Source organism: Squalius cephalus (genome assembly GCF_949319135.1).
Source record: "Squalius cephalus genome assembly, chromosome: 19".
Classification (NCBI taxonomy): domain Eukaryota; kingdom Metazoa; phylum Chordata; class Actinopteri; order Cypriniformes; family Leuciscidae; genus Squalius; species Squalius cephalus.
The window spans coordinates 33,441,938-33,454,035 of NC_137140.1; the positions used below are offsets into that span (position 1 = coordinate 33,441,938).

The following is a 12,098-nucleotide window of genomic DNA, read 5'->3' on the forward strand; positions in this document are numbered from 1 at the left end:
TTGGGAGACTTTGACTGTCTGGATTTGATTTGTAATTAGATGAGTGAACCCCTCTGGGTGCCTGTCAGAGCACAGTTTAATATAAGGATGAGGAGACAGTTGAGCAGATTTAGATGATGTATTTATAAAAGAACAAGCCGCAGAGATACAGGTATGTCACAGGTAGATATCAATTACAGGCAGTAGAGGCATTAGTCTGGAAAACAAGAAATACCATGGCATAAAGGATAGTGAAAAACAAGAATAGCTGGGCATATATACAATAGCCTAATAAACATCCATTGGTACATAAAGGCAGCCACAGCACACTAAATCCTCATCAGTAACAATTCACCATGGAATATACAATCCAATAAAGGAAAATAAGGCATCACATTGTACATTATAGACCATAAGCAATCATCTAACATGATAAACATCATGTTATGGATAACACAGCACATCAGATTGTAATCGCTCGTTTGGTATAAACAGCTCAAAATATCGAAGTCACATCCCAAAGGAATCATAAAAAAAACAAAAACAGTGATATACATCTCAATAAAGAAGAAATAATCACATATGGAACAACGTCATTAAGCTAGTCTAGACTATAAACAACAGCTGAGGGCATGTCTGGACGCGTGTGTGACGCAGTTATAAATTACTATTCCAATCTCTATAAACAAAAACATAAGGCAAACATGCATACTTGTAGGTCAATGACTAACACCTCAAGGCAACTTCTGCAGCAAATATCACAGATAACAAGAATAAATGTCCTTTCAGCAATCGTCGCAACATAACAGTTCAGCAGGCAACAACAGCTTCACTCGAGAGAGTGCTCAGTCCGAAAACGATGCACTACTGTATGTCAGAATAAAAAAGTCCTCTCTTAAAAGAGCCTTTACAAGAAGTATCATGAGACTTTAATAATTTTATAAATACAATTACAATGCTAACTTTTAAAAAAATAAAATCAATGGGCAAATGCAATGGCATATACAATGTGGATATATGACACTCAAAACTGCTAAAATACAAATATTTTACTCAAATTATTGAAGTCTTTGAAAATACAAAAGCAGAATTATTATCTGATGCAGATTATCTCAACATGGCCAAATATTGGCTGATTAATTGGTCTGATCAATATATATTGATCTATCATTGTAAAATGAAACTGAACATTATCACTTGAATGATCTTTACATGAAAAACAAAACAAAACTCTCTGCTTTCATTTAGTTTCACTCTGAACATTTACTGTCATCATTGTTGGTTCTGCAGAAGCTCCTCTTTCATATTTCATCTGGAATCCAGAAGGGTTGTTGCGTTTGAACCTCTTCACGCAAAAGATTGCCATCATGATGATGACGAAGGAACAGCCTACAACAGCACCAGTGATGATAAGGGCTGTAGATCCACGACCTGATTACAGTTTTTCTCGATTGCTTAAACACTATAGCCAGGCTTTTGAACTAAAATTTCAAAACCATAACGCCATTTATCAAAAAGCACACCCATTTCACTAAACTATAAACACTATTCCCTGTTTAGACACATGAGTCAGATTTGTTGAACTGTCACTGCAAAACTCTACACACAAATCCCTTCATTTCTCATTGCCTACACCATGTTGTCATATAGAAAGCACTAGCATTCAAAATTGTTCACTCAAGTCAGCACAGCTTCAGCTCAGTTAGCACACAATTATCCAGGTGGAAACACTAAGAGTCAAAATTTAACACACATCAATCAGAACCTTCAATAGATATATAAAAGGGCCCAAATCAGTTTATTGCATTTTGGAACAATGGATCCAGAAAGACATGAAGGAAGAGGGATAAGAATGAGGAGGAGGAAGGGCAAGAGCAAGAAGACAAGCAGTCTCAGATGAAATTCAAGCCACTCTAGTTGCCCATGTCTTTGTCAATGGTATGACTATGTGGGAGGCTGGGCTACGAGTAAGGCCAAATTTGAGTCGCTTTACCGTCGCCTCGAGAACCTTCAGGGAGGTGTGGTGGCAATAGGGGTGTGACGGTTAGTATATAACCGTGAGACCGACGGTTATAGTTGAACACCATCATTAGATCTCTATAACCGCCAAAACCGTGTTATTAAAATATTTTTTGCAAACATTTTTTATCATAGAGAATGTTTAAACACTAAATAAAAACAATTGTTAACAGTCTGTGTCATTAATGGTCTACGTCGTTTCCAACTGTATTTGATTCTTTCTTTGCCAAGTACCAACGCAAGTTTTGTTTTGTAAATCGTCAGACATGACTTTAAAGCCTTTCTTTAAAGCGAATTTCGTTTTGTACAAATTGTATCTTAATTTTACAGTTTTTACCAATTGCTTACACACGTTTTCAAAACTAAGTCTCCTTTTTTCAAAACTCTACACACAATTCTCAAAACTGCACACACAAAATGCAAAATGCCTCACATCTCCTTCAAAATGCAACACTGCATTCAAAATGCCATAAACACATGTCAGAATGAAGCATTTGCATCAAATGGCAAACACTTCTTTCATAATAATACATTTTTGGATATACCATGTAAACACTGTTGTTCTAAATCTAAAGCTCTTTGGTCTTTCATAGGCTTATACTGTATCTACATTTCAATACAATGTTCTACAGTGAAAGTAATCTGATGTAACAAGTACACTGTAAACACCAATGCAATGTAGAAACAGAAAATATTTACAGTTTTTCCTCAATTGTTTACACACAAATCCTGGTACTTGAGACACAATGACCACAACATGTAACTCATTCACCAACCCCCTGAACCAATTCTGCTAAACTACAAGCACAATTCCTGCTTTACACTCAAATTGTACTTCTAAAACACACTTTTTTCAAAACACTACACACAATTCTCTGCTTATGGCACAATTTTCATGCATAAAATATCTTGTTTTCACAAGGAACACACTGCCATTCAAATATGAACACTGACTCATCAAATGGGCAAACACCCGTCACACAGTTTTACAATTAGCAATCAGAGCTTTAGCATAAAAGAGCAACAGGTGAGCTCTGCAATGGAGCAATGGATGCCAACATTGGATTTTTTTTTTTTACTGTAACTGTATACAGTCAATTCTTCTGTTGTTTTGTATGTAGACCACTGTACTGTATGTCCTACTTTGTGTTGGTTGGGGATGTACACTGTGAAAATTGTTTTTGTGGGGAAAATAAAATATATCTGTTACCGTGTTTTTGTGTGTTCTGAGTATAAAAACAATATTCTCAAATATTTTACAACACACTTATGTATGTACTGTCTGTAGTAAGTGTAACACTGAACCAAAAAAGGCCTAAGTCATTATGATGAATGGAGAAGAAGTGTTTTCCATTCATCATAGTGTTTTACACTGAGCACATCAGTGTTCAAGTGGTTCTTCATGTGATGGTTTATACAGTATGTGTCATTTGAAAACAAAATACCATTTTGAGAAGAAATAACATTGTTTTGAATGTAAAGTTTAATTTTGCAGGAGAATTGAGGGGTTTTGCCCATTGTGAGTGTGTGTGTGTGTGTGTTTTGATTTGTGTGTAGAGTTCTGAGAATATGAGGCATGCTTTCAGAAATACTGTAAACCAAAAGTATATTCTTTAGAATACAGTAAAGAACACAATTGTGTGGGGGGGTCCCGGGGGGGTCCCAGGAATCCATTGTTCAAAACAGATCATCTGACCTTTGACCTATTTAGGCCTATACTACAGTAAAGCAGTGATTGGTTAGTGATCAGTTAAGGAATTAGTGTTTGCACATGTGAGGAGTGTGTCTGTGTGACCTGGTGAATAAGTGGAGCATTTTGATTGGTTGTGTTTGGAAAAGGAAAGCAAGTCACTTCCTGATAGATCTTTGTGTTTTAGGTAGAGAATTGTGTGTAGTGTTTTGAAAAAAGTGTTTTATGCAATTGAAAACTGAGTCAAAGGCTGAGAAATAGCTTATGGTTTTGGAGATTTAGCATGTAGTTTTGCACTTTGAGTGAGAGGTTTCAGAAATCGTGTGACATGAAAAGATTTTGTGTGTAAGCAGTTGGTAAAAACTGTAATAAATGTTTCATCAACCAATTGCATGTATTAAATAAAAAGCAAATGACAATATAATAACCGTGACATGGATGCGCCGGTGCGCCGCGTTCACTTGCATTGCATTGTGAACTAGAGCGCATCTCATCGTAAATGAATGAAACTCAGCGTAGGCCTATGCCTCATACATTAGCATTAAATATCTTTGCTGCATCATTTCTAGAACAGACAAGGGCTTTCTTGTATGGCGGCTCGCATCAGCAGAGCATTCCATCGTCCATAGACCGCAAAACAATCAGCGGATGGCGGGCGGGTGCGGCTTTGAAATTTGGCCAAAAAACGTTGGTGCGGATGATGTTTTGTGATGCGGTTGCGGATTAAATAATACCCCATCCGCGTATCTCTATCGATAACAACATTGAACACTACACAAATATTAATTTTATTTTATTTTATTTAGGCGATCAAATAGCTAATCAGTGGTTATGTTACGAACCGTCACATTTGACTCACGTCATAACCGTCATCACCAATTCTGAAACCGGCACACCCCTAGGTGGCAAACAAAATTCTATCACTGAATAAGAGAAAAAAATTTCCAATAGTCTTTGATGAGGTTTATTTTCTTGCAAGAAAAGGCCAGCAGTCGTACAGTCACACAGAGTGACACAGAGTGTGACAGTGAAGGCATCCTTTCTCCTTTATAGTCTTGACTCCCAGAATGTTATCTTTCTAGGCAAATGATGGTATTTCAACCATATGTGGAACATTCTTAGACGTGTCCATCATATTGTCTCCTTGAGTTGAGGCCCTCCTGTCACGTCCCAACACTCTTTACCATTCCAATACAATTCGAATTCCATATTAGAATATGGTTTGTGTGTGCCCTTTTACTGTCCTATGTTGGTCACACACATCTTACTGTAAGTAAATATTACAGTTTTTCTCGATTGCTTAAACACTATAACCAGGCCTTTGAACTAAAATTTCAAAACCATAATGCCATTTATCAAAAAGCACACCCATTTCACTAAACTATAAACACTATTCCCTGTTTTGACACATGAGTCAGATTTGTTGAACTGTCACTGCAAAACTCTACACACAAATCCCTTCATTTCTCATTGCCTAGACCATGTTGTCATATAGAAAGCACTAGCATTCAATATTGTTCACTCAAGTCAGCACAGCTTCAGCTCAGTTAGCACACAATTACCCAAGTGGAAACACTAAGAGTCAAAATTTAACACACATCAATCAGATCCTTCAATAGATATATAAAAGGGCCCAAATCAGTTTATTGAGTTTTGGAACAATGGATCCAGAAAGACATGAAGGAACAAATCGAGGAGGGATAAGGAGGAGGAGGACGAAGGGCAAGGGCAGGAAGACAAGCAGTCTCAGATGAAATTCAAGCCACTCTAGTTGCCCATGTCTTAGTCAATGGTATGACTGTGTGGGAGGCTTGGCTACGAGTAAGGCCAAATTTGAGTCACTTTACCGTCGCCTCGAGAACCTTCAGGGAGGTGTGGTGGCAAACAAAACTCTGTCACTGAATAAGAGACAAACATTTCCAATAGTCTTTGATGAGGTTTATTTTCTTGCAAGAAAAGGCCAGCAGTCGTACAGTCACACAGAGTGACACAGAGTGTGACAGTGAAGGGAGGGCATCTCTTCTCCTTTATAGTCTTGACTCCCAGAATGTTATCTTTCTAGGTATTTCAACCACATGTGGAACAGACTTGTCCATCATATTGTATCCTTGAGTGGAGGCCCTCCTGTCACGTCCCAACACTCTTTACCATTCCAATACTATTCCATATTAGAATAAGGTTTGTGTGTGCTCTTTTACTGTCATATGATGGTCACACACATCTTACTGTAAGTAAATATGAAAAAAAAAATAGAGGAGAGAGTAAAAAAAGAAGAAGAAGAAGAGTACAGGAATTTTTTTTTTTTTTTTTTTTTTGTGTGTTGTACTGTGTAGTACATGAATGAATAAAAATGTGCCAATGTATCAATTGGTTGTGTTCATTATGTAAAAAGGTTTGTGAGGGGGGAACCACAAGCAACATAACTTACCAGTTTTGGAAATGTTGTTTTGAATTTATTGCACCAGTGTCTTAGACTATGTTGTAGTGTGTGTGATTGTGAGGGCTTGTGTGTCCTGTCTGAGGGCAAAGTTTGGTTTTTCAGCAAGAGTGAACGGTTTTGAGTGTAGAGCTTCATTTTGACCTGAAAATAGGATGTTTGGGGAATTGGGTGAGACGTTATGGATTTGTGTTTACAGTTTTGAGAATACGAGGCATAGTTTCAAGAAACGTGTTTAAGCAATCGAGAAAAACTGTAAAAAAAAATTTGAGGAGAGAGTAAAAAAAAAAAAAAAAAAAAAGAGTAAAACAGGAAAAAAAAATGTTTTTGTGTGTGTGTGTTTTCTGTGTATGAATAAAAATGTGCCAATGCATCCACTGGTTGTGTCTTTTGTGTTCATCATGTGAAAAGGTTTGTGAGGGGGGAACCACAAGCAACATAATTTACCAGTTTTGGAAATGTTGTTTTGAATTTATTGCACCAGTGTCTTAGACTATGTTGTAGTGTGTGTGATTTTGAGGGCTTGTGTGTCCTGTTTGAGGGCAAAGTTAGGTTTTTCAGCAAGAGTGAACGGTTTTGAGTGTAGAGCTTCATTTTGACCTGAAAATAGGATGTTTGGGGAATTGGGTGAGACGTTATGGATTTGTGTTTATAGTTTTGAGAATACGAGGCATAGTTTCAAGAAATGTGTTTAAGCAATCGAGAAAAACTGTAATATGATTTATAATAAAATTAAGAATATTCAGTAATATTCAGTAACAACACTGTTTACACTGTTACTGTTTGTAACATCACAGACTTCACAATATATTTCTGCTGCTGTTAGATTTTGTACACATATCTATACAGAAACATAAAATTCAAACAACTATATTGCATCTTTCTGTGTTGTGTAAGTAACCTGAATTCATTCTCAGTAAAAATAATTATTAATAGAAAGTAATATCTTTCTTACCAGGATCTTCAGTGTCAGGTTCAGGTTTACTGGGCTCTGTTATTAAACCAATGTTAGCAGATGGAAAATAAATGCAATTATTTATTTATATTTATTTATTTATTATTTTCATTTATTGAATTTTAAACATCAGCACAGTGTACACAGCAGGAATCTGAAAATTTACATCAGTTTAATATATCAATAGAAATCGAACTTGTACAAAAACAGCAGCAAGTTGTTTTATAGCTATATAATGACTATTTAACAGCTTATTGTATTCTGTTACTAACCAATTTATATTCAGTAATAAATAATTATAATACAATGTAATATCTTTCTTACCACGATCTTCAGTGACAGTTTCTGGTTTACGGGGCTCTGTGAACAGATTTTAAACCACTGTTAGTAGATTGAAAATAAATGTACAGTTGCAAACATTTACTGAATTATAAACAACAGTATTACTGTAGCCGTTATGTTCACAGTGAATGTATATAGTATCCCTCTACACACAGTAAAGAAAATGAATCTGAATTCTCCCGTCATTACTGTAGATGGACTGAAGCTGCATGTGAAGCTGTTTATCTGTTCACAGGGGTCAGGACAAAGTTAGTAGTTAGGAGTTAGTATATTTCTCAGAGTTTTGAAACCTATAGAATGTAATGCAGCATTCAGACTTCTTCAGAGAGACGCTGCAATTGAAAGTTACTTCTTCACCCACAGTTCCAGTCACATCCTCACAGATTCACCTAAAAAAGTTTAAATCAGTTTAATACATCAACAGAAAACTACAACCCCATTTCCAAGAAAAGTTGGGACATTTTATTTAATGCAATAAAATAAAAAATCTGAGATTTGTTAATTATCTTTAACCTTTATTTAACTGACAAAAGCACCAAGAAAGGATTTCCAACTTTTTTACTGATCAACTTAATTGTATTTTGTAAAGATAAACACATTTGGATTTTGATGGCTGCTACACACTCCAAATAAGTTTGGACAGAGTTATGTTTACCACTGTGTCACATCACCTTTCTTTTTAATTACACTTTTTAATCATTAGGGAATTGAGGATATGAATTGTTGAAATGTTGCAAGTGGAATATTTGCCCATCTTGTCTGATATAAAACAACTGTCCATGGCCATCGCTGTCTGATTCTCCTTTTCATGATGGGTGATCCTACAGTTTCAATAAGAGACAGATCTGGACTGCAATCAGGCACATCTCTTCTATGGTGCAGTGTCTAGAGAGAGAATGAGGCCTGGGATTGTCTTTCTTCCCAGGAAAGATGTCATCTTGATGGCAGTTTATGTCTCTGTATGATCTAAATATACGCCTCCATGTCAGTGCTCCCTTCACACAAATGCAAGTTACCCACTGATGCCTCCCAATACCATGACAGATGTTTGCTTTTGCATCTGTCACTGATGAAAATCTGGTTGGTCCATTTCGTCTTTGGGACTGAGAACTCGATGTCTGTTTTTCCGCAAAACAAGCAGAAACATGGACTCATCTGACCACAGCACACACTTCTAGACCGTCTGAGATGAACTCGGGCCCAGAGAACTCGCCGGAATCTCTGTTAGAACTCATGTATAGCTTTCTCCTTGCGTAACAGAGATTCAAGTGGCTTTTCTTGATGCAGTGTCAGACTGTGTTAAGTGAAAACGGTTTTCCAAAGTACTCTTGAGCACATGTGGCTGTATTTATCAGAGTAGCATGACGGTTTCTCATGCGGTGCCATCTGAGGGCTCGAAGGTCACGCACATTCAACAGAGGTCTCCTGCCTTGCCCTACACAGACTGAAATTTCTCTGGATTCCCCGAATCTTTTCACAGTATTATGAATATAATAGATATAGTAGATGGTGAAAGACAAATTGTGATTTTTTTAATTGTTTGACAATTCTCTCATGAAACTTGGCACAAAGTGATAAGCCATGAGCCATCTTTGCAAGAAAAGACTGAGGCTGCGTTTACACTGGCACAAAAAATCTGATCGTTTACTCACATCTGACACAGATTGGAATTTGTTACACACGTGGAAAACACAAAAATCCGCACGAGATCCAATTTTTTGCCATCCGATCTGAGCCACTTCCAAATGTGGTTATAAATAAGATACAGATCTGATATCTGGCTAAATAAAACGAACTAGGTCTACTTGAATGAAAAAACTAATTTGTTTGAATATTACGCTATATTTAATTTACACTTTGTTACAAGTTACCGTATTCAATTTGCTAACCTTTTGTTTTCTTCCCAGCGTGTTCGCGTTCATGTTTTCGAGAGATGCGTCTTTTGAGATTACAAAATGAATCTTTGCGGACTGAAACGATGTCTCCACATTCGTTTTCTTGTACCACATTATCATTGTTAGTTAGTTATATTAATAGTAGGCTACACCTGACCTGTATGACTTCTCATTTTCCTTTTTGAAGTAGGCTAGCCTACTTTTTGAACTCCATTATTGAGCCGAGTTTTGACTGAAAATAGTCTAGGCTACAGTTGATGACTGTGCAAGACAGATGGATCCTGGTTTAGGTTTGACTGAGCATGCTTCAGACTCGTGGTGTGAGCGGAGCGAAACTGGAGCGAAATTGGAGCGGGAAATAAGGCGACGCTCCGTCCTTTTAAAAATGCTGCTCTGCGCTCTGTCCAAGATCCGCCCGCTCCCGCTCCCCGCTCGCTCCCGCTCCACTCCGCTCACATGCTCTTATAGGCTATATATATATTGTATTCTATTAGCATTTTCTTAGCATGAGAATGACCAATTGTAATGAATTTATTTTCTAAAAATTTTTTATATCAAACGATACATACCTTTTGGCTCTCCTTGCTGTAGTTTTTGAGATATGAGTCTTTACTGTTTTTGTATGTCACTCAGAAAAAAGAAGGGGTTTAAGGGGTTAATCCATTCCCTGATCAGTGCTAATTACTTCTGTCTGTCTCGCTCATCTCCATTCGGGTCTCCAGCACTGAGATCAAACCTTCAGCATCACGCGACAGGGAATCAGTTCAAGCATTAAACCCTGACAAACAGTGCGAGTATGGTCATGATAATCTGGTGGGCTTTTGCAGCTCCTCTGCTGATATAAGGAGGCAATGGCACGCTCTACACAGAATAACAAATTAAGAGTCCTTTTTTTTTTATTCTGTCCATGTGAATCAATATACACACTTGTTAATCGGAACTGCATTAGGAAAAACCGAATAACTTAGAAAAAACTTAACAGTTGTGTATATACTTTGTGTGTATCACTTCACATCAACACCCTGAAAATGACCTCTAGAACCCCCTTTTAAAAAAGTTTACTAGGCTATTTAAAAAAATGTTTAGATCTAACTTAACATGTGAAAATCAAGTAGGCTAAAGCTTCAGTAGCCTAACTGTCAGAAATGAACAAAATCTGATTTATAGTGTTTTTTAATACTTAAAACAGTCGAGAACATCACGCGGGAATTTTGGTGCATTTCATTATAGCCTAGTTTATTTATTTATGTATTCTCTAGTCTCTAGTTATAAAGAGAGGCTGTACAAAGTAAACACGCTCCTTACAGAGCTTTTTACAAGCGAACCACATAGGCCTACTGTATGAAAGACCAGGAGCAAAGTGAAAGAATAAAATAAACTTCAAAGAAAAAAGTTGTTGTTCCTTCACTTTCAGTCTATAACAATGGTCTTCACAATTTTTTTCATGAGAGCCACACTGATAGGACAAAGTCAGTAGGAGAGCCAATTTTACTGCAAAGTATCAAAAGTTACATCCAGTCATAAATACCAAGTATGCGTATCAATCTGTCATCCCTGAACATACAATATGCATTGCAATAAATACAAAAGGGTGGGAAAAAAACCAAACAAACATTCTTCATGATTTAGGCCTACCAGTCAAATTTGTATCTGAGACAAGATGATTTCCATTAAACCCTCATCCACGCCTTCATCACCTCCAGAATCGACTACTGCAATAGCATCCTGTACGGCATAACATCCAAAACCTTAAATAAACTGCAATACATCCAGAACTCTGCTGCTCGTCTGCTCACCCACACCCGCACCTGTGACCACATCACCCCTGTCCTCAGGAACCTCCACTGGCTCCCGGTTCCACAACGAATTCAATTCAAAATCCTTCTCCTCACACACAAAGCCCTCCATAACCAGGCCCCTTCCTACCTCAGTGACCTGCTCCACCGCCACAACCCATCTCGTAGCCTCCGCTCATCTGATGCCAACCTTCTGACTCTACCTCCCAGGACCAAGCACCGAACCTGGGCTGACAGATCCTTCTCTGTTGCTGCCCCCTCCCTCTGGAACTCTCTCCCCAAACAAATCCGTGACTGCACTGACCTTCCAACATTCAAATCACTGACAAAAACTCACCTTTTTAAAATTGCTTTTAATGTTTAGCTTAGTCCAGTGTGTTTTTTAGTGCATTTATTTTATTTTATTTTATTTCTATTTGATGTTGTTACTGCTGCTTTTGTGATTTTTTTTCTATGTAAAGTGTCTTTGAGTAGCCTACTCAGAAAAGCGCTTTCAAATAAAATGTATTATTATTATTATTATTATTATTATTATTTCCCGCCATGCGAGCCACAAATTAAAGCTTGGCGAGCCGCGCAATGAATAACACTAGTCTATAACAACATCAGTTTCATCTCATAATCATATTGGTCAAAGACAAATATTTAATCTCAGCTGGACACGCCCTCTGCTAGCCTGACTACGTCAGACTTCCTACTTCCGCTAATTTCATTTCGCTCCTGTAGTCAGTCTGAGATAGCAGCGTATCTTTCAGTTTTCCACCGGCCTGAAAACAGCCGGGCCAATCAACGAACAGAGGGCGGGCTGAGAGCCGTGACGTAGACGCTGATTGTACCGTGGTGGATGCGTACTTGCGTAGATTTACTTCACATAATCTGCAAAAGTCGTTCACAGCCATGTTCACTCCGGTATTTCGCTCAATGGTTTAGTTTTTGCATCATACATGTGTTTACAGTGGAAGTTAGATGCAGCTGAGCATGCGCA

At 37.6% G+C, this 12,098-nt stretch overlaps 1 protein-coding gene across 1 annotated transcript in view; it reads right to left on the bottom strand.

Annotated features, from left to right (window-relative positions):
* LOC307146835 (uncharacterized protein) overlaps window positions 1–10,047 on the bottom strand; it is a 123,980-nt gene extending 113,933 nt beyond the window's left edge. The window contains exon 1 of the mRNA XM_079851141.1: window positions 9,887–10,047. The gene's annotated coding sequence lies outside the window, so the exon portion shown is untranslated. The remainder of the gene's footprint in view (window positions 1–9,886) is intronic.
* Between the last annotated feature and the right edge of the window lie 2,051 nt (window positions 10,048–12,098).